General features: G+C 50.2%; 1 protein-coding gene across 1 annotated transcript in view; it reads right to left on the bottom strand.

The window, feature by feature from the left end:
* CYB5R1 (cytochrome b5 reductase 1) overlaps positions 1–19,511 on the bottom strand; it is a 357,555-nt gene that overhangs the window by 86,775 nt on the left and 251,269 nt on the right. The window lies entirely within an intron of this gene.

The raw sequence follows: 19,511 nt of genomic DNA, 5'->3' as shown, positions 1-19,511 counted from the left end.
GGCGGCCTCCTCCGGAATGGTAAAGAAGAATACCCTGTCTGCATGTTTGATCCTCAGTTTAGCTGAGTATAGAATGGAATATTTGACACCCAATTCACAAAGACTTTTCTTGGCTACTAGCAAGGTTTTGCGCTCCATTTGAATGGCTACTGAGAAGTCTGGATACAAATGGATCCTGGCAGAGCTAAGTAGTAATTCACCTTTGGCTCTGGCTGCACGCAGTAGAGGGTCCCTGTCGCGGTAGCTCAGTACCCTGGCTACGATAGGCCGGGGAGGAGCACCAGGCTTTGGCTTCGAGGCCAGGGATAAAATCGGCCCGCTCAAGCACGAATCGTGGTGAGAGCTTGGTGGCATCGAGCAAGGAGCAAGGGATGCGTTCCACGTAGTCTTCCATAGAGCCATCAATTTATCTTCAGGAATGCCAATGATGCGCAGGTTATTGTGCCTGGATCGTGACTTCAGGTCCTCAATTCTTCTTGCTGACCACCTGGACCTGTCTAGACAGTGAGGCCAGTTTAGTAATGTTATCTTCGGCCAACCCACCCTAGACTCCACCTCCATCAGCCGAGTATCAGTTATTTTTCCAACCGGGCTTTGATAGAACCGATTGTCATACTCGTATCATCTAACTATGTGTGTAGTGAAGTGAACCCCTCTTGCATATAATCATTTTTTGAAGTTCTGTGGGTTCAGTGGTCACTCTAGGGGGGCTTCAGCACAGGCTAGGCCTTGCTCGGTTTTGGAGCCGCCTTGGTGAACATATTGAGAGCGCTCAGGTTCTTACTGGCCCCTTTAGTCATGACATCGCCAGGATATAAATAAATCTACACTGGGGCTCAGCAATGGGGGAGGACGACGCTGGTGGGGCGAAATCCAGAGGCGACCAAGCCCATACCCAAGTGCACAGAGAGGGGTCTTCAGCCAACAGAGCGGAGCAGCTCGGCAATACAGGGCATCAAGCACCTCAGGAGAGAGGTTGGGGAATCCGGAAAGGCTCAAAAGCGATGCGCTCAACCGGCAGTAGGAGTCCACAGGGTAGCCGGCTCTGTGGTCCAGAGAAGTAGCGGGAAGGGTTGCGTCACCAACCGCTCCTAGATTCAGTAGCGCGAGGAACAACCAGTTGCTCCCTCACTCCAAGTGGGCAGAGCCCAGCTATCCTTGGAGCAACACAGCAGAGAGTTATTTCGGTGATGTCACCAAGTGCCTTGTGGTCGATGCTCAGCTCCCCCACCCAATATTGGAGCAACGGAGGCAAGGGTCAGAGCTAGGTTGTTGCTTCATGAAGAGTGGCTACACTCACTGCCAGACTGGGGTATTACCCGCGGGCGTGCTTCAGCTAAGTCTGACTCTGCACCGGGTCTCAGGGGGGACAGCGGTCTTCCAGTCAAGGAGCACAGCAGGAATTTAGGAGACGTGGTTTATCTGGTTAAACTTATGTAGAGCGAGGAGTACCTGGCATTTATATTTGTGTGGAATAGGTTATGTTATGTTGCTGCCTTATTGAAATATGCCATGTAGTTTCCACGTATTCCTACTGTGGTGCAATGATCACCTCACCTCGTATGGGACTGTATGGGTTGGGGCCTCCCCCGTAGTTAAGGAAAATTACCATGTCTCCAGTTCACAGCACAGACTCCACCACCCCACAAAATCGTCAGGGCCAGGACCCGTCATGGCTCCCACCCTACAGGCCGAGGGTGTGTTACAGGTGGGCAGGATGGCCTACGCCCCAGCGAACAGAACGACAATGGAGGAGCCCTACGGAAGATGTGCAAACAGTCAGGGAGAGCGCAGCAGCCGGCAGAGAACCAGCAACACCCCAATGCCACCTCAGCCTCCACCCACAGGGGCAGAGCGGGCCGCGGTCTCTTGCAGTAAGGAGACTTCACTCCGACTTCGGTGGGCTTCGCCAGCTTTCCCACCAGAGTCTGCACATAAAAGTCCATCAGCACATCAGACGAGGGATAATGCGCCTGGCGGGCCAGGGGTAGTCACGGCCCACACCGGAACGTGACGGGGCCACTGCCGTGCCACCTCAGGGTACGGAAGATTCCCAGCACACAGGGGTCAAGTGATCAGTGGGAGGCCACCTCAGCACAACGATGCAGGGCGTGGCGCATGGGACCCCATCCACCACCGTCAAAGGCCCAGGATAGAAGGCGGATCTGTTATGGAAGCGGACCCCATTAATGTGGTGAGGCTATGCCAGGGGCCTGGCGCAGTGGACCGAGAGCCCATTACCTGGGGGGGGGGGGGGGGGGACTCAGTTCATTGTGGCAGTCTGCTCCAAGGAACACAGCCGACAGACCAGAGGGTGGTCACGGCTATCCCAGCTCACATCCACGACACGGACTGTGGTCTCCCCCCACGCTGGCCGCAGAGTATATATCCCCGTCCCGCAGCAAGGGTAACACGGCCAGTCCATACGCTGTAATACACAATATGCGCCAGAGATTGTGCACGGCCCAGGCGCCCCCACAGATGGCAATGGCAGTTCAATCACCACAGGGATGAGGTGGGGCGCATTGCCCGGAACTCACACAGTCCCACCAGCATAGGCCATGTAAAAACAAAGGGGAAGGTTTCCAGAAATATTGGGCTCCGGCGTGGAGGCTCGTCAATGGCTCCTCCTACACTTTGCCTCAGGAGCACCGCTCTCTCCACAAAACGGATGCTGCACCTCCCGGATGTCAAAAGCAGGTCGCGCTAGAGGTCTCCTCCGGTGTGCCAAAGGTGCGTATTTCCCAGCCTCTGCACATCTGGAGAAAGGCAGCTTCAGCTCCACACTTTCAGTCACCAATAAATCAGCTTCTTATGGTATAGAGTGGCACCAATGAGGATAATTAACTATTTAGGACGCTGCCCAGTACAGAGCCAAGAAGTCAAGCAGGCCTTTCCTAGCTGCACAACCGCACCCCTATTATAATTATTTTTTTTGTTTAACGTGCTTAAAGCCGAAGAGGTTCCTAAGCGTGGACCCGGAATTCAAACCTGTGTTGCTCTGCTTCGTCTTGCTTCCAAGACTATCACGCTGCCACTGAGCAATACTACCAGCGTCAAACATTGCTAGTAACCTAAAATAGCCACACCACGAGATTTTGGGCTTGGACGTACTTCAGGACAGCATTGTGGATAAGAAGAGAACTATTGCAGCCATTTCTTCAGATCAGCATTGGAGCCACAAATCCCGAGTAGAACAGCAGCCGACTGAAGACCTGGAAAAAATAAGGCCCAGCATCCCTTCCTGTGTCTGGCTATTTGAAGCCCTGTTGGACTAACTGAACTGCGAAGGTCCTGTGCATTGATTGAACCCCTGGACTTGTGGGACCAATCATTCTTGATGTCTTTGAGGATACCACCCGCCGAGCCTTAGGAAGTGTCCCTGGACCACCTGCTGGACTGACTAGCTCTCCAGTGGTTACCTAGCTAGAACCATCACTATATTGCGTTTGAAGCCGGAACTTCGGTGGCCGCCAGTTTGTGGTGCAAGTTTCAGCCTCCCAGCTTCAAGGGAGCCTGCCGTGGAAGGTCTTCAAATGTAACTGGAAGGACAACTACCGTCTTACCTGTGAAGTGGCCGTCCCTGGAACTTGCCTTCCCCATCCCGAAGAGCTCTGCATCAATGCTTTCTTTATTTCTCCATCGTCAAGGTTTGCACTCTGCTCCTGGAACCGACCGGAAGAATCCTTGCACCTGCAGCTCCTGGGCAATTCTCAACAGAACCAAGTGGTAGGGAGATTTGTCATTTTTATGCTTCATCCCCTCTCCTAAAGAGACTGCCAGCACTTTTTGCCAGACTTTTGGACCTTTCTCTTTATAACCTGAATTAGTGGAGCAATTTTCCACTCATTCATTCTTATGGGCTCTGTCTTTCGGAACTCTGTTCTCAGTGTTTTATCTTTACTATGGAGTCTACGTTCCTCCATATTTCTTTTGCAGTATCTGAATTTTACTTTTGCAGCACGAAGCTCTGTATGGGCAGTGTGGCTGCAAATCCTTCGGGTTCTCCTTTGAGATTTTCTTTATCCTTACTAATATTCTTAAGGATAGAGATACTTTGCATCTCTCCTAAAACTTTATATTATTCCGAGAGATTCTCACACCACCTTATTTGGAGGGCTAAGGGGATACTTATTATCCCCCTTCTCTCTGCTCCTGTGACTTTTTAGTCACAAAGACAACCCTGACTGGTGGCAGTGGATGTGTTCCATCTATTGTGCTATTATTTACTGCAGACTATATTCAGTCTTGGTTGTGCACAACAGGGTCACCTATGTACTAACATGGTGGCTCCTTTTTTTGCCATTTCTAGTGTGTTCTTTGTTAGACCTACCATTCTGGGAAGGGGAGGTCTGTGTTTTGCCTTTGGTCGGAGCCTTGGTTGTCCCAGCTTAGGCTCATGAGAGTCTGGGCAGGCAGGAAAAGGGGGAGGAGTTTTTCACTCCCCTGTTCTTGGTCTGCCTGAGTGCCTGAATGGAACCAGCCCCCACTAGGAGTCTGGCTGTCCTCATTGGACAGCCACCCACTCCTTTCTGTAAACTGCGGAGAGAAAGATTGCAGAGGTGTGTGTGCTGATACTGAATAAAAAATGTGAGGTTCCTGAGGTGAAAGGCAAGTCGACCACTGGAACTTTAAGAAGACGACCAGAGACGCCAGCAGTCCCTTTGCAACACTGAAGCGACCACTGCGGTCTTGACCCAGATTTCTATGCGACAGAGAGTAACTCTGAAGAGGACGGCTCCTTTCCTTTTGCTGGTGGGAACAAGCCTTGAGACTAACTATAATCTGAGCCATCTCCTGAGGTGCTGTGGTGTTCCAGAGCTGCAAACCGCAAATATCAGGAGACATCCGAACTAATCGTAGTGCATTGTCTTGCCAAGGCCGAATCCGTCCAAGTTTTTGCTGAGCTCCAGGCGAACCTCCAGAGACACAATCCACATTGTCCAAATCCTCTAACCAGAGAGCAGGAGTCCAGAAAACAAAGAAGATTGACCGGGCGAATCGTGTCCTTTGTTGGTGCTGCAGAAAAGGAGCCAAAATCGCAGACTGGCCAGAGAAGCTGAAGAAATCTGTGCCAGAGGTCCTCCGAGAATTCTGCAGAGAGATTCCGACATGGTCCTGCATTTCGTCACCAGACCAAAGAATCCAGAGAGCAGGTCCAGCGCTGCTACATCGAGGCGAATCCAGCCACAAACATTTCTTCGAACCCAAGGTACTGATGGGTGAAGAGGTATTGCTTACTGTGAGGAATCTGTGGGTGTCTTCACTCCCCCCCTCCCCATTATCCTCTACCCAGGTGGCCAGTGAAAGGCCATCGCTATTGGATCCTAACCCTAGAAGTAGATATGCAAAGGAGAATCTCCTGGGCGGGCAGACTTGGGGAGAGAGTAGGAGCCTGCAGATGAGACATGGTTTTGCCCTTTCCCATTGGCCGTGTAACCTTCCCTTCCCAAGACATTATGGGCTATTGTGAAGTGCTGCCTTATAATCTAAACTGGTCTCGCATAAAACACCACTGTCTAATACTGGACCGAGGAAGAGGCCTGCAAAGACATGTCGATGGAACAGCCAGGCATGTCCAGATAATTGCTTTTGTCCAAGCCAGGCAATTACACCCAAGGACTCACACCTGCGATGGTTTTACAATTACTATAAGATGGCGGGCCAGGCAATACAGCAAGGTGGTCGAGACACCAGCACTGAGCAGGACGCGAGGAGGAACCGCGCGCAAGCAGGAGATCGGAGCACCGGAGACAGGAAGCAGAGGCAAGCAGGACAAAGGGATGCCAAGGCTAAGCTTGGCTGTGAGGGCCCGAGAGCCCTCCAAGACTCACCAAGCGGGTACGCGCTGCCGAAGCAATACAGTGCGGGACACTGGGACTCCTCCCTCTCGCTGCTGCAGAGAGCGAGCAGCACTCTCAGGAAGCTCTGGGATGGAGAAAGGAGAAGCCAAAAGGAGCTGCCACACAGTACCGGTGAGTGGAACCAGAAAAACACTTCTACCGGGACACTCCAAAGCCTTTTCCAAATAAACAACCGAGCTGAAAGTTGAAGTAAGCCTTTTTTCTGAATATTGAAACAAGCTGAAAACCAAATTAAGTAGTCTTAAAACCAACAGAAAGGGGCAACTATAAAGAACCAAGTATATGTTAACTATGAACTTTATTTTGAGCAACAAATCAGTGCTGAAAAGTGGAAACAATACTTAATATAAAGAATCTGTGCTCATAAGAAAATACCGCCTGAGGTGTCATGTTGTAATATGAAAACCTGAAGTAAGATATATAGAGATAGTGTTCGTAGCAGGAGAGTGTACTGGAAAACGTGTGTTGGTTTGCCAAAAGGACATTCCAAAAGTAATCAGAAGCGGAAATGTCCCTCGGTTGTGTGACCTGCGATGGGCGGACCGTTTGGTCTGACAAATGCATCTAAACTGAGGAGACAACCTCACTGAAATACCAAAGGAGCTCAACTGAAGGAACCTTGGTTGTGTGAAACTTTCAAGGTCGGAAAACTGTGTTTTGTGAACTGTGAGTCCTCAAGGAATTGTATGTTGTGAATATCGGGCACAACAGAAGGGGTTGAGACGTACCCCTTGCCTGTTGAAGGGCATTATTGAAGCAAAGTCTGGGAAGCTATGTTTTGAGAATATTTGAACACTTAAGAGGTAGAAGAACCTTTTCCTTTGAGTCAACTGAATAGGTTGAACTTGGGGAAGGGATCCTCAGGATGACCATTTTGTTGAACCGTGTTGAACCTGGGGAAGGGAAACCCAAGACCATTTTGTGGAACTTTGTTGAACTTGGGGAAGGCAATCATGGGGTCATTTTGTGGAACGGTCTTGAACTTGGGGAAGCGAGCCAAGGGTAAGCCAGGAGCTGAAAGAAGCTTGTTGAAACTGTTACTTTGAACACTTATTATTTGAGAATATCATCCTTGCACATTGTAGAGTTTAGAGGTGAGGGCAAGTATAGGTTTTGGACACAGACTGACATTAACTTTGAACTTCCTGACAAACTAGCATTAGTTTTCAGTTCGGTAATAAAGAGCTTTTGTTTGAACTTTGAATCTGTTGTCTGTGTCCACTCAATGATTCCTTCACATAACATTGATCCAAGAAGTCGCTCCAGAGTGTTGGAGTGCACGTAGAGGTGTCCACTCTTATCTCTGACCCAAAGCTCCAACATTGTGTCAATTATTCTAGCATCTTTAACTTGAGACAAAGTATCCACTGCAACTTTGGCTGTTTCCCTGCTTCGTAAGACTAAGTTCCCTCCAAACTGACTTTTGCTCCTTGTTAGGAATTGGACTTTAAAAGCATTAGTTGGCTCCAAAACCATCTCTAAAACCTTAAGCTCTGCTACTGTTTGACTAACCAACTGTTTTCCTTCCGAAAAGACAGTATTTTATGTGGTTTTGCTAACTAAATACAATTAACGTATATGTTTGTCTGTGCGAGAGTGCACAGTAATACGGTATAACTGTCAGTGTCAAATTCTGTAACAAATGTAACTGCAAGCAACTACAAACTAGCCTTTGAAAAAGAAGTATTACTATGTATATTGGTTTCATGATTTAAGTATTTTAAGAAATGTCTTCTATAATTAGGCACACCATGAGTCAGGAGAAGCGGTTTAGCTTCTGCAACCTTATTCCTAACTCTGCACCAGCGGTCACTCAAAAGGATGTAATACAAAGAGCAGCATCATCTGAGAAACCAGCCACCATATTTAACCTGGTAATCAGCAGAGAAGAACAAGTTACTTTCTTACCTGGTAACTGTCTTTCGATGGGATGGTCTGACGACGTATCCTATATCTATAAGATAATCACCACAGCTGTGCTGCTTCAGAAAATTTTCGGCGTCTGCGTCGATGACGTCGATACGCTCCTTCGAGGAACTCCTCCGATGGCTGACGTCACCCGATGTTATATGTAGGACGCACGACGGCCGTAGCCTCAGTTGTAGTTTTTTCCCGAGAACGTGTGGCACCAATCCTCTGCCAGTATGACCGCAGAATGCCTTGCGGAAACATAAGCTGCAATCGAATAAGAATTTCTGTAGCGAGGCAGGTAGGGAGGGAGCGATATGGAATACGTCAGACCATCCCATCGAAAGAACTTTACCAGGTAAGAGTAACTTGTTCTTCGAGGGGATTGGGTCCTCCGACGTATTCCATATCTATGACAGACTCCCAAAGCAGTACCAACGTATGGAGGAGGGATAAGAATTTAGAATATAGAAATTTAGAATTCCCAATTAAATTGCAGAGTAAATGACCGCCTTGCCAAAGGCCAGATCCTGCCCATGGATAGAATCTAGGGAGTAGTGTCTTACAAAAGTATGGACCGAAGCCCATGTGGCTGCTTCACAGATGTTACGAACAGCAATACCCCTCTGCAGGGCAGTAGAGGCAGCCATACCCCTAGAAGAATGGGCCTGTAAGCCTACCGGAGGGTCCTTACCCGCCAAGCGGTAACATTCAGAAATTGCCAAGATAATCCATCTAGACAAAGTCTTCTTAGAAACAGCTTGTCCCAAACGCCTTCCAGCGTAACCTATGAAGAGGTGATCGTCCACTCTGACCCGGGACATGCGTGAAATATAGAAACTTCAAGCCCTCCTAGGATCCAACCTATGGAGCCTCTCCTCTTCCTTACCAGGATGTGGAGGAGGATAAAATGCCGGAAGAGTGACCTTCTGGCTTAAATGAAATTCCGACACCACTTTCGGAAGAAAGGAAGGACGAACCCGAAGGACGAATCTGGATGGAGAACCTGGCCCCCCCCTCCCGTGAGAGCAGATCGTCTCGGTACTGAAGACGGCGTGGAGGGCAGATGGACAAGTCGAGAAGGTCCGGGGACCACGCTCTCCGGGCACATGCCGGAGCAATGAGGATCATTGGGAACCGAATCTCCATAAACTCTGCAGCACTTTGCGGGATGACGGGGACTGGAGGAAAAGCGTCCAGCAGTGGGAAGGACTACTCCACCACGAACGCGTCCCCTAAGGCTCCTCTTGGAGGAAATTCCCGCGAGAAAAACCTTTGCACTTCCGGTAGACACAGGAGGCGAAGAGATCCACTTGTGGGGTCCCCCAATGGGCAAAGATCTCTAGGAGAATCTCCAGAGCCAGCTCCCGCTCGTGAGAGATCACGCTCTGCCTGCTCAGAGCGTCCGTCTTGTTTTCATCTCTGGCCAGATGGAACTGCTAAGATCGAAATGTCCTGCTGTATGGCCCAGAACCAGAGCTGCATTGCCCTTCCATGCAGAGAGGAAGTGACCCTGCCCCCCCCCCTTTTGTTGAGGTAGTGCTTGGCCACTGTGTTGTCCGTCAGAATTAGGCGAAGAACGGTGGTCTGGAGGGTTGCCCAGAGCAATGAGCAATGCCAGTGGTTAAGATTCATTCTAAACCTTCCAGCCATCACCTCTTTGTTTTTGCTTTGTCACCCCGAGTGGGACGGGTATGCCCAGACGTGGGTCCCGTGCCTGCTGGGCCTAGAGACCTAAGCTACTCCTCACTGATGAGCCCCAACAAGGGCGAAACATGTTTGGGGGTGCTTGTGGTCTCGTGCAGAAGGGATGTGGCCTAGCAGTTCGGGCTGGACTGCCCCTTTTGGGGTGGGGCCAAGCCTGATATGCATATGGTCTTTCCCCTTCTGCAATGGCTTGGCAGGCGAAGAACAGTGGTCTGGAGGGTTGCCCAGAGCAATGCCAGTGGTTAAGATTCATTCTAAACCTTCCAGCCATCACCTCTTTGTTTTTACCAGTTCTATGGCGCCTTACTCCAGCAGGGCTTTGATTTCTTGTGCAAGGAGCGGATCCGGACTCTTCAAAGAGAGAGATTCCCTGGTGGATTGTCGTGAGGCCTCTGCCAGAAAGGAAGACAGTAGCCGTGGGCTATGATCTCCAGAACCCACACATCTGAAGTAATGGCACGCCATTCTACAAGATGCTGCGCCAGCCTTACCCCAACCGGCGAACCATTGGACATGGCCTCATGACTGAGCTGAAGCGGCTGCGGCAGTGCCTGAGGTTAAATAGGCAACTGCCTGGCCTTGGCACCTCGAGTACCTGGTTTTCCACCTCTAGTACTCCTATGCTGGCCCCTTTGACTTGCAGATACTCTCGATCTACCGAAGGATGAGTAATATCGAAAGGAACCTCCCCTCCATTGCTGTCCCCTAGGACGAAAAGGCTGAGGTTGGCAAACTGCAGCGCTCAACGACTTTGCTGCAGCTTTGGAGGTCTGCAACCTCTCAAGGTTCCCATCAGCCTTGCTGCCAAAAAGATGTTCACCATCAAAGGGCATGTTGAGAAGCCGGGCTTGTACATCTGGAGCAAAACCCGACTTCCGCAACCACGCAAATCTGCGCATTACGGTGGTCGCCGCCATGGACCAGCTGACGCAATCGGCCATGTCCAGACCTGACCGAAAGCATTCACACATGGCATCCTTGCCATCCTGAACAAGAGCAAGGAATCTATCCCGTTCTTCCCCCTCAGGAATATGCTCAGCCGCCAAAGAGACAATTCCACAGAGTATGAGGGAAACGTGCTAAGGCACACACAGAGTTGGCTGCCTGTAAAGCCATACCCCCTGAAGAAAACACTTTCTTCGCCCAGCCGTCAAAACGTTTTTCATCCCTATCAGGAGGGATTGTAGGGTATGATGCCTGTTTTGCCGGGGCCGTAGCCGCCTGCACCACCAAGCTCTCCGGAGTGGGGTGCATAGTCAAGTAGCTGGGCTCGCTACTGGCTGGACAGTATTTTTTTGGCAAAGACCTGCTCACTGCCTGGAGACTCTCCAGAGCAGTGCAAGCTGCTGCCACCCTTCTTTGCAAGGCCATAATATGGAATGGCAGTATCGGGTCAGTTAGAGGACCTTGGTCAAGGATATCCATCAGGTCATCCTGCAGAAAATCACTGGTGGCGCAGACCACCCCAAGTATTCCGTCACCCTCGACATAAGGCACTGGTACGAGGACTCGGCGTGCGTGCCAGGCTCAGGCCTACCGAACTCCACCTTCGGTGAGGTGTCCAGACCACTGGCGTCGTGCAGCGACTGATGCAGGTCTTCAATCTGGCTCTGACCAGACAAAATCTCGTCAGGTACCTCATCAGGAGTCAAACCTTTCTCAGACCCTTCTTCCACCTCAGAAATATAATCTAGAGGCTGGAATGGGGGGTACAGAAAAAGGGACAAAGACATTTTTCGACTTGACCGGAGCCTTTCTAGGGGGTTCCACTGTACCACTGGGTACCTATGACAAAAAAGCCTCGAAAGGCATCGAGGGCGTCGATGAAATCGGCGTCGACAATCGAGCGTGGCGCCGACGGCTTCGACACAGTCCTCGAGGGCAGAGCCCCGAGCGTGTTCTTTGACAGCCTGGGTGCCGACGGCTTCCTCAGAGGTGGAGCCTCGAGAGAATCCCTCGATGACCTTGACGTCGAGGTCTTCTAAGACCTCAGAGGCTCCAACAGTCTTGAGGGCGTTGAGGACCGGGACCTGGAGCGGGCATGTCTAGAGCGATCCACCATGTCCGATCGAGACCTTGAAGGTGCTCGATGACCACCCGAGCCCAAAGGCGTGCGAGTGGTGGGTCTAGCACGGTCACGGCCGGCGTCTTTCGACGGCGTGGACGGAACAGAGCCCTGCGACTGAAAAATCGCCATCATCTCCTGCCGAAATGAAGCCCATTCCGTAGGAGTGGAATGCTGGTTGGGACAAGCAACACGCCGACGGGCGGAGTCCTCGGACGAGGAAGGCGACCGGTGACAGCGCTTCTGTGAGTGCCTCGAAGAGGCAGAGGAATGGCGGGACCCACTCCGGGACCGAGACCCCCTGGACTTGCGCCGACGATGCATAGAGTCGCCCCTCGTATCTTCAGTCGAAAGCCCAGTGGATTTCGACTTCCGTGGCTTGGACACCTTACCGACAGAAAGCTTCTTCTTACTCTCCCGCAAGGCCTTCGATGTTAACGACTGGCACTCGTCACAATGGTCCGTGGCATGGTCCTCACCAAGGCACCAGAGGCAGGCGTCGTGCGGGTTCGTCAGCGACATCTTGGAACCGCAGTCCCAACACTTCTTGAAACCCAGACGCGGGGTAGAAGAAGACAAAGACATCATGGAAATCTTCACAAACTAACAGGTTCGAAGAACCGAAAGAATAGAACTCTGAAGAACCGACGCGCCGAGATCTCTGAAGCAAACACATTCGCGGAAAAAACAGAACTGAGGCTACAGGCGTCGTGCGTTCTACATATAACATCGGGTGACGTCAGCCGTCGGAGGAGGTCCTCGAAGGGGGTGTATCGACGTCATCGACGCAGGCGCTGAAAACTTTCCGAAGCAGCACAGCTGTGGTGATTATCTGTCAGATATGAAATACGTCGGAGGACCCAATCCCCTCGAATGATCCACCAGATCAAAGGTGGCAGAAAGATCCAATATCATCAAGCAAGCGGTCTGCCCTTTGGCCATTACATGACAAAGTCTAGACTTCAAATAAAGCAAGGCTGTTTCGGTGCCATGATTTTCTCTGAAGCCGGACTGACACTTGTTCAGGATGCTGTTAGTCTTCAAATGTGCCACAACTTGTGTATATGCTACACGATGCAGAATCGTCAATAGAAATGGTGTGTTGGTGATTGGCCAGTAATTTAAGGGTATGATTGGGCTAGCAGTGCTCCAGATTAGATTTTGAGGTGGGAGTATTTTACGCATGATTTTTGAAATTAGATTAAATGCAATTTCAAGAGTAAAAATGAGTTTTCTCCTCTGCAAAAGAGTAAAACGTATCCAACATATACACCCAGTGCATATGTAAAATCAGACCCGTAGACAAAAAGAGTTGTAGCTCAAAGTTGTCTGGCTTGCCTTTAACCATTTTATTACACTTGCGGAAAATATTCTGCCATGAAAAAACTTGTAAGTACAAGTGCACACATCCAGGGGTGCACTTGGGGTACAATTTAGACAGGGCTAACCCTTCAAATGTTGGGAGAAGCACTAACTTCAGAGACGGTGGAGGGGTGGCAAACTTACTTGTGTAAGGGCATTTAACTTCTTACGGCTATTCTAGTGCAGCTTCAATGTTACAATCAGTTAACTCTCTCTTTTAAGTCTGAAACATCCACTTCTTGCAGATCCTGAAGGTCCTAGAAAGTGTCCAAATGGCAGATGGTGTGCAATGAAAGACTCAATATCATAGCATAATGGGTACATTGCAGAGTGGGGGGCAGTACTCTGGACGGCCCAAACCACTTCAGTTGCTGGGAGCAACAGGGGAGAAAATGTAATGTTGGTTCTACCACAGTCTGCTATACTAGAATTTCTGGTGCACTGACTGGCTGGTGGGACTGTCTGCCTGTCAAATCCAGTGTTACGAGATTGGAGGCGGGCCAGTGCAGCAATAATGCATTTCTTCTTTTTTATTAGCTTATAAAAACCTTTAAAATAATGCATTTCCATGCGGTAGCATTGGAGCTACTAGCAGAGGAGCACCCGCGTACACCAATGTGGCCCTACACTTATTCAAACTGTCCTATTGTAGTAAGGGTGTACACATAATCATTCATAAGCACTCCATTTTTTGCAGTTGAAGTTAGGGTGATATTACAATATTTGCCCAGGACAGCGAAGCAGGGATTTTAACCCATTCTTTCAATTTGGGCATGGCCACTTTCTTCCATGCCATACTTACAAATATTTAAGTTTTGGGTGTCAAGACCTACAAAAATACTGTCCTATAGAGTTTACTTGCAAAATACCCAAATTGCATAGTAAAGCATCATGACAACATGTAAATCCTTATAGCAGCATGTTGGGGCAAAATAATATCACTGTACCTTTATTTTCCACATCCTGAATGGAAAACAATATGATGCAAAAGAAAAATATCCTTATTCAGCCACTTTTTCAGCGCTATAAAAACACACCAAAAAATAAGTTATGCGCATGACACGGTAACGGGGGGCATGGGGATACAGAGACAGTCAAGGGGGGCGGGGGGACATGACCCGGTAACGGGGGCAGAGACAGTCGCGGGGGAGGGCAGGCATGACACGTAACAGGGGGAGGGCAAGATGGCACAGAGACAGTCACGGGGCGGGGGAGGGCAGGCATGACATGTAATGGGGGGCAAGGGGGCACAGAGAGTCACAGGGGCGGGGGGAGGGAGGGCAGGCATGACACGTAACGGGGGCAAGGGGCACAGAGACAGTCACGGGGGCGGGCGGAGGGAGGGAGGGCAGGCATGACACGTAACGGGAGGCAAGGGGGCACAGACAGTCGCGGGGGAGGAGAGGAGGCATGACACGGTAACGGGGGGCAAGGGGGCACAGAGAAAGTCACATGGGGTGGGGGAGGCATGACACGTAACGGTGGGCAAAGGGGCACAGAGACAGTCACAGGGGGTGGGGGAGGGAGGGGAGGCATGACACGGTAACGGGGCAAGGGGGCTCAGAGACAGTCACGGGGGTGGGGGGAGGGAGGGGAGGCATGACACGTAACAGAGAGCAAGGGGGCACAGAGACAGTCACGGGGGTGGGGAGGGAGGGCAGGCATGACAAGTAACAGGGGCAAGGGGGCACAGTCACGGGGGTTGGGGGGAGGGGAGGCATGACACGGTAACGGGGGGCATGGGGCACAGAGACAGTCACGGGGGAGGGAGAGGAGGCATGACACGATAATGAGGTGCATGGGGGCAACAGAGAGTCACAGGGCGGAGGGGCGGGCTATGCTGCTGATGACAAAGGAAACGTGTTTCCCATAGTCACAGCTCCCCGAGACACACAGGCTGCGTCGACAACACTGTGGTGGAGTTCATCAGGGACACAGCCTGTGTCTCAGGGGGACTGTGACTCTGGGAAATGGGTAGTTGGTTGATCATCCGACCCGAGCAGATGGATTTGCTTTGGAAGAAACAAAATACTTTGAACTGGTTTCAATTGCGGTTTTATTTCTCTCCAACAGCCCGGACCATGCGAGATTCGATCAGATAGCGGTCCGGGCTGTCAGACAGAAAATAAAAATGACATTGAAAAGCGCCTGCAACAGAAGGGCGGGTTGCTTACCTGGCTGGTGTCACAGCGTTTGTGGCCTCCTCTCTCAGCTTACCCTACAAATGAAAAAACGTAGCAGAAGGACACGTGCATTTCTGGAAAGGTCTTCCAGGGCCAAGGGGGTGGGTTGAGCCCTGGATTAGGATACATGTCTCAGAGAGACTGGCAAGTGAAGGGCCTGCCTGCCTCAAGGCAGGAGCTTGCTACAGTGCCATCTAGTGGTGGAAAGTATGCTCTTTTTAATTAATAAACACAGCGTACATGGTACGCAGTAGAAACAAAATTCATCCGTATTTCCCATAATTAGATGCGTAAATAAGCACGATACGCACCTTATCTAGAGAACTGGGCACAAGCTAGGCTTTTTAAGCAAAGGAGTAACCCAAGCATTCTTGATGCTCATAAGAACATGATTTTCACTGAAGGACGCATTAACAAATGTGCACAGGGTCGCTATCAGTAAGGGAGAACATGTTTTTATCACCATGGCAGGGCAGACATTCCCCTTGCAAGATGTAGGTTTAAGATTTTTAATCAACATTGCCAATTCACATTCCAGAATAGGTTTAAAGTGGAATTGCTCATCTGGTGCCCACGACCTACCAGTTACACAGCTGACCCTTCTGTACCGAGAGTCAATGGTCTTCTTGGCAGATTCAATGTTAAGTTTGATCCTATTATGTTTAGCAAACATTGCTTCCTGTATGGACCTGCACCACTCAGCATCTTTAAGAAGAGGATCTGTTTTACTCGGACCCGAATTTTCTAGCTCTTTCAACATTTTAAAAAGTTCTTTTGACTCCGATTGTGCTTTAACAATTCTATCAAACGCAGTTTTCTTTGCCATCATAACTGCTTCAAAAAAAAAAAAAATGCCATCTTTATCATGCTCATCCATGGAGGACTTCTACGTATAAAGAAACTTGGTCTTGGTGCTCTTTAAAATGTTCAAGCCCAGATTTTAAAAACAGGTATTAGTTTGCCTCTCCACCACCAGTTTAGTTCTTATTGGTGGCTAGGGTATTAGCAGCCTCTTGCAGGGCTTGCTGATCGCTACGAACAATATCATCGGACAACATAAAATCATTTACATTCTTAGTTAGAGCTTTTAGCCATGGTCATAATGCCTCTAGAGTGAGATTCTTAAGATTCCTCGATTCAATAGTAATCTTTCTTACCTCCTTTTTCTTAGGCATATTGTCACATGAGATTGCAAAATGTATTAAAAAAAGAATCAGACCATTGACATCGAGTAATCTCCAGATCAGTGACGTCCATGGTATGTATGGCTACCCAGTCCAAGGTGTTTCCCATAATGCGCGTAGGTACTTTAACAAGTCATTAAAAACCTACGGGGGTGAAAGGGCACAGGTGTTTGCTGCATGTTTGGGGGATTTTGGAGTCTGTCCTCATTGCCTGTTCCTCAAGTCCTGCCCCCTCCTGGACAAAAATCTGGAGTGGAGACCCCAACGGGCGCAAGAAGCCAGTGCCTATAAGAACAATCCCCTTGAGGTGAGCTTTATTTTTTTGGATTTGAACCCTCCGGATTCTCCTGTCCATGTGTGCCAGACGGCTAGCCTCCCGCGGGGTGTTACCATGGCTGATGTTGTGGAAGGAGGGGACCTCTCTTTACCCTTTTCCCCTCTCCAAGTCCTCCCTCCTATCAAACCTATAAGGGCCCCCCATGCCTCACTGGCACCCGCGAAACCAACCACGACCGAAGAAAGAGGGGAGGGAGGGGGGCTGCCATACAAAGTGCCAGGGGACAAGTAGGGAAGTGGAGTTTGCCTTAAACGCTCCAGTGTGGATGGAGCACCCCAACTGTCTACATTGCTAGTAAACACGAGGGGGTCCCGGGCGTCTCAGGGGAACCAGTACCCGAGTCAACCTGCACCCAAGGCTCGCAGGCGGCCCCACCCCGGCTTTCCAGGACTACCCGCGGACTTGTCTCAGACTCACTCCTCGTTGCCGGTCGTTGCCGGTCTGGTCAGTTTCTTTCTGGATTTACCTGTGCCCTCTACAGACTTACTAACCCCGGGGGGGGGGGAAAGGGGGGGGAGCTTTCAACAGTGTGGCCACTGCTGTCCTCCTGAATACCCTGGCCAATGTCTGCGAAAAGATCTCCAGGGGCAACGCAAATTTGACTGGTAGTTTGGGTCCACCTCTGGTGATGGCCTCTGTCCCCCACCCCTTTTTTGCCCAAACTCTGACACTTCAGTTTAACAGCTGCCTCTGGTTCTTCCAGACGTGTCCCCCTCTCCCCCTTTCTTGTGTATGCAGCTTCTGATCCGGGTGACTTGGGCCCTGATTGAGTAGGTGAGGGAAAGCAGCCCAGTCTTCCATTTAGCACCTGGAGCAAGTCCACAACTGATGCCCCCTCGGGGGGCTAGCTCTTTCCTACATCTGTCCTCTCTAGGTTCCCAAACCCCACCCAAAAGGAGACCTCTGCTTGCCTGCTCAATCATCTACAGCACTCGCCAACACATCGATTTGCTCGTCAACACCTGCGCACCGAGCTGGCTGAGATTAAAAACATGTTGCTGGTACTGAATAAGGGGATGATGGAGGCTGGGGGGGGGGGGGTAAAAGGAGGAGGGGGCCCTCTAGGGGCTGGGTTTGAGGGGCCATGCCCCCCCTTACCTAGTCGGTCCCGATTCCACCACCCACGAACAGTCAATCGGAGGCGTCCCCAAACCCAGTGGCAAGAGGGACGAGCCCCCACCATTGCACAACATTCTCCTTACGGCTAAGGGCAACCTGCACCCAGTAAGGAGGACTATTGCATTAACCCCCGGTCAGGGGAGATTTTTGCCTGGGCACGATTTACATGAAGGTTGCAGTAGCTCCACAGTGTTTCTCCATGGGGTTCCTAAACTGTTCACTGCTAAAAGAGAACCAAGGGATTCCCTTTTGAACAAATGCCTGTATTGAATGCAGGATATCGGGACTGTGGGTTTGTGTCCAGGGGTTCCCTGTTCCAGTGCACTTGACTCTCCAAACTCCCTGCCAAATCAGACACTGTCAAACTTGTCTTAAGGGACACCCACATGGCAAGAAATGTCTTGGCTAAATACAATCGCCATGGGCGGTCGAGACAAAGTGGGATTATCGTCAGTTCCTCCCCCAACTCTGCCCATGTGCCCCCCTTGGGTGTCCCCATTAGCAACAGACCCCGTTAAGGGGCAAATCTCACTCCATTGGGTCCAAGGCGCATCGGGAGCTAAAAGAGGCAGGGCAGTGGCTCTTGATTTTTGGTCAAAAGTTCTGTCCGGTGGCATCTAAGGAGGGGGGTGCACCCTCTCATGGTTTTTGTGTCTCCATCTCGCCTTCAGTTTTGGTGTTTCTGTTGTGATTTTGTATTAGAAATACATTATTACGATGTACTTTGATGGCCTTTTAGGCCGAATAAGTTGTTGGACTAAAACCCAAATCACCCAAAGCATCCTTCAGACGTCTGGCAAGTGAATCATTCCCATTACCCAACCAAAAATGAAGATGTCCTATGACCACAGCCTTAATATTAACTTTAAGGATAGGGAGTTGCACAGTTGACTAGCAAATTCTGGCATGGATCATGGCGGTCTATAAACCAAAATCATACTGTATGTCATTTCGGCATTAGTTCTTATTTTTGCATGTAACAGTTCACATCAATAAGATCCCGAATTTTAGTCCTCCATACATCAAGAGACACTTTAAAGATAAGAGCAAGGAACAAGTTACTTACCTGTAACTGTTGTTCTCCAGCATGGGTCTGGCATGGATTCACATGCTCATGAATATTCCCCGTCGTCAGGCTGGGAATCCTCGGTAAAGAAAAAAACCAGTATCAGTTTCGTTTCTGATCTGTCTTTCGTAGTAATAACCAATCACTGGTCTCTGCGTCATACTGACCACAGCCAATGACTGCCCTCTACCTAAGCACCGCCTCTGGCAGCCATCTTCAGATTTGGAAGCACGTGAAGTGGCAGTATGACCAAGTGAAGAGCCGCAGAGGGGTAGGCGGGAGGGTTCGCATGTGAATCCATGCCAGACCCATGCTGGAGAACAACAGTTACAGGTAAGTAACTTGTTCCTTCTCCAGCATGGGGTCTGGCATGGATTCACATGCTCATGAATAAATAATACATAGCAGAACACACATGCACAACCACGGGAGGTGGCAAAGGCTCAACATTAAGCATTACATCAAACTCAACATTAAGCATCTTACCTCCTCACCAGGCTCACCTCAGGCGAACAGGTTGCGCAGCACTGCTTGGCCAACCCTGGACTCCTCCCTGGAATCCCGATTGACGCAGTAGAATTTCGTGAAGGTGTGCGTCGACCTCCACGTAGCAGCCCTGCATATGTCCAGCAGGGGCACACCAGAAAGGAACGCCGTGGTAGCTGCGATCGCTCTGGTGGAATGGGCTCTCGGACGGCCAGGCAGCGGTCGGTTTG

Source organism: Ambystoma mexicanum, chromosome 13 (assembly GCF_040938575.1).
Source record: "Ambystoma mexicanum isolate Mex_15411 chromosome 13, UKY_AmexF1_1, whole genome shotgun sequence".
Taxonomy (NCBI): domain Eukaryota; kingdom Metazoa; phylum Chordata; class Amphibia; order Caudata; family Ambystomatidae; genus Ambystoma; species Ambystoma mexicanum.
This window is presented reverse-complemented; position numbering and strand designations above follow the sequence as displayed.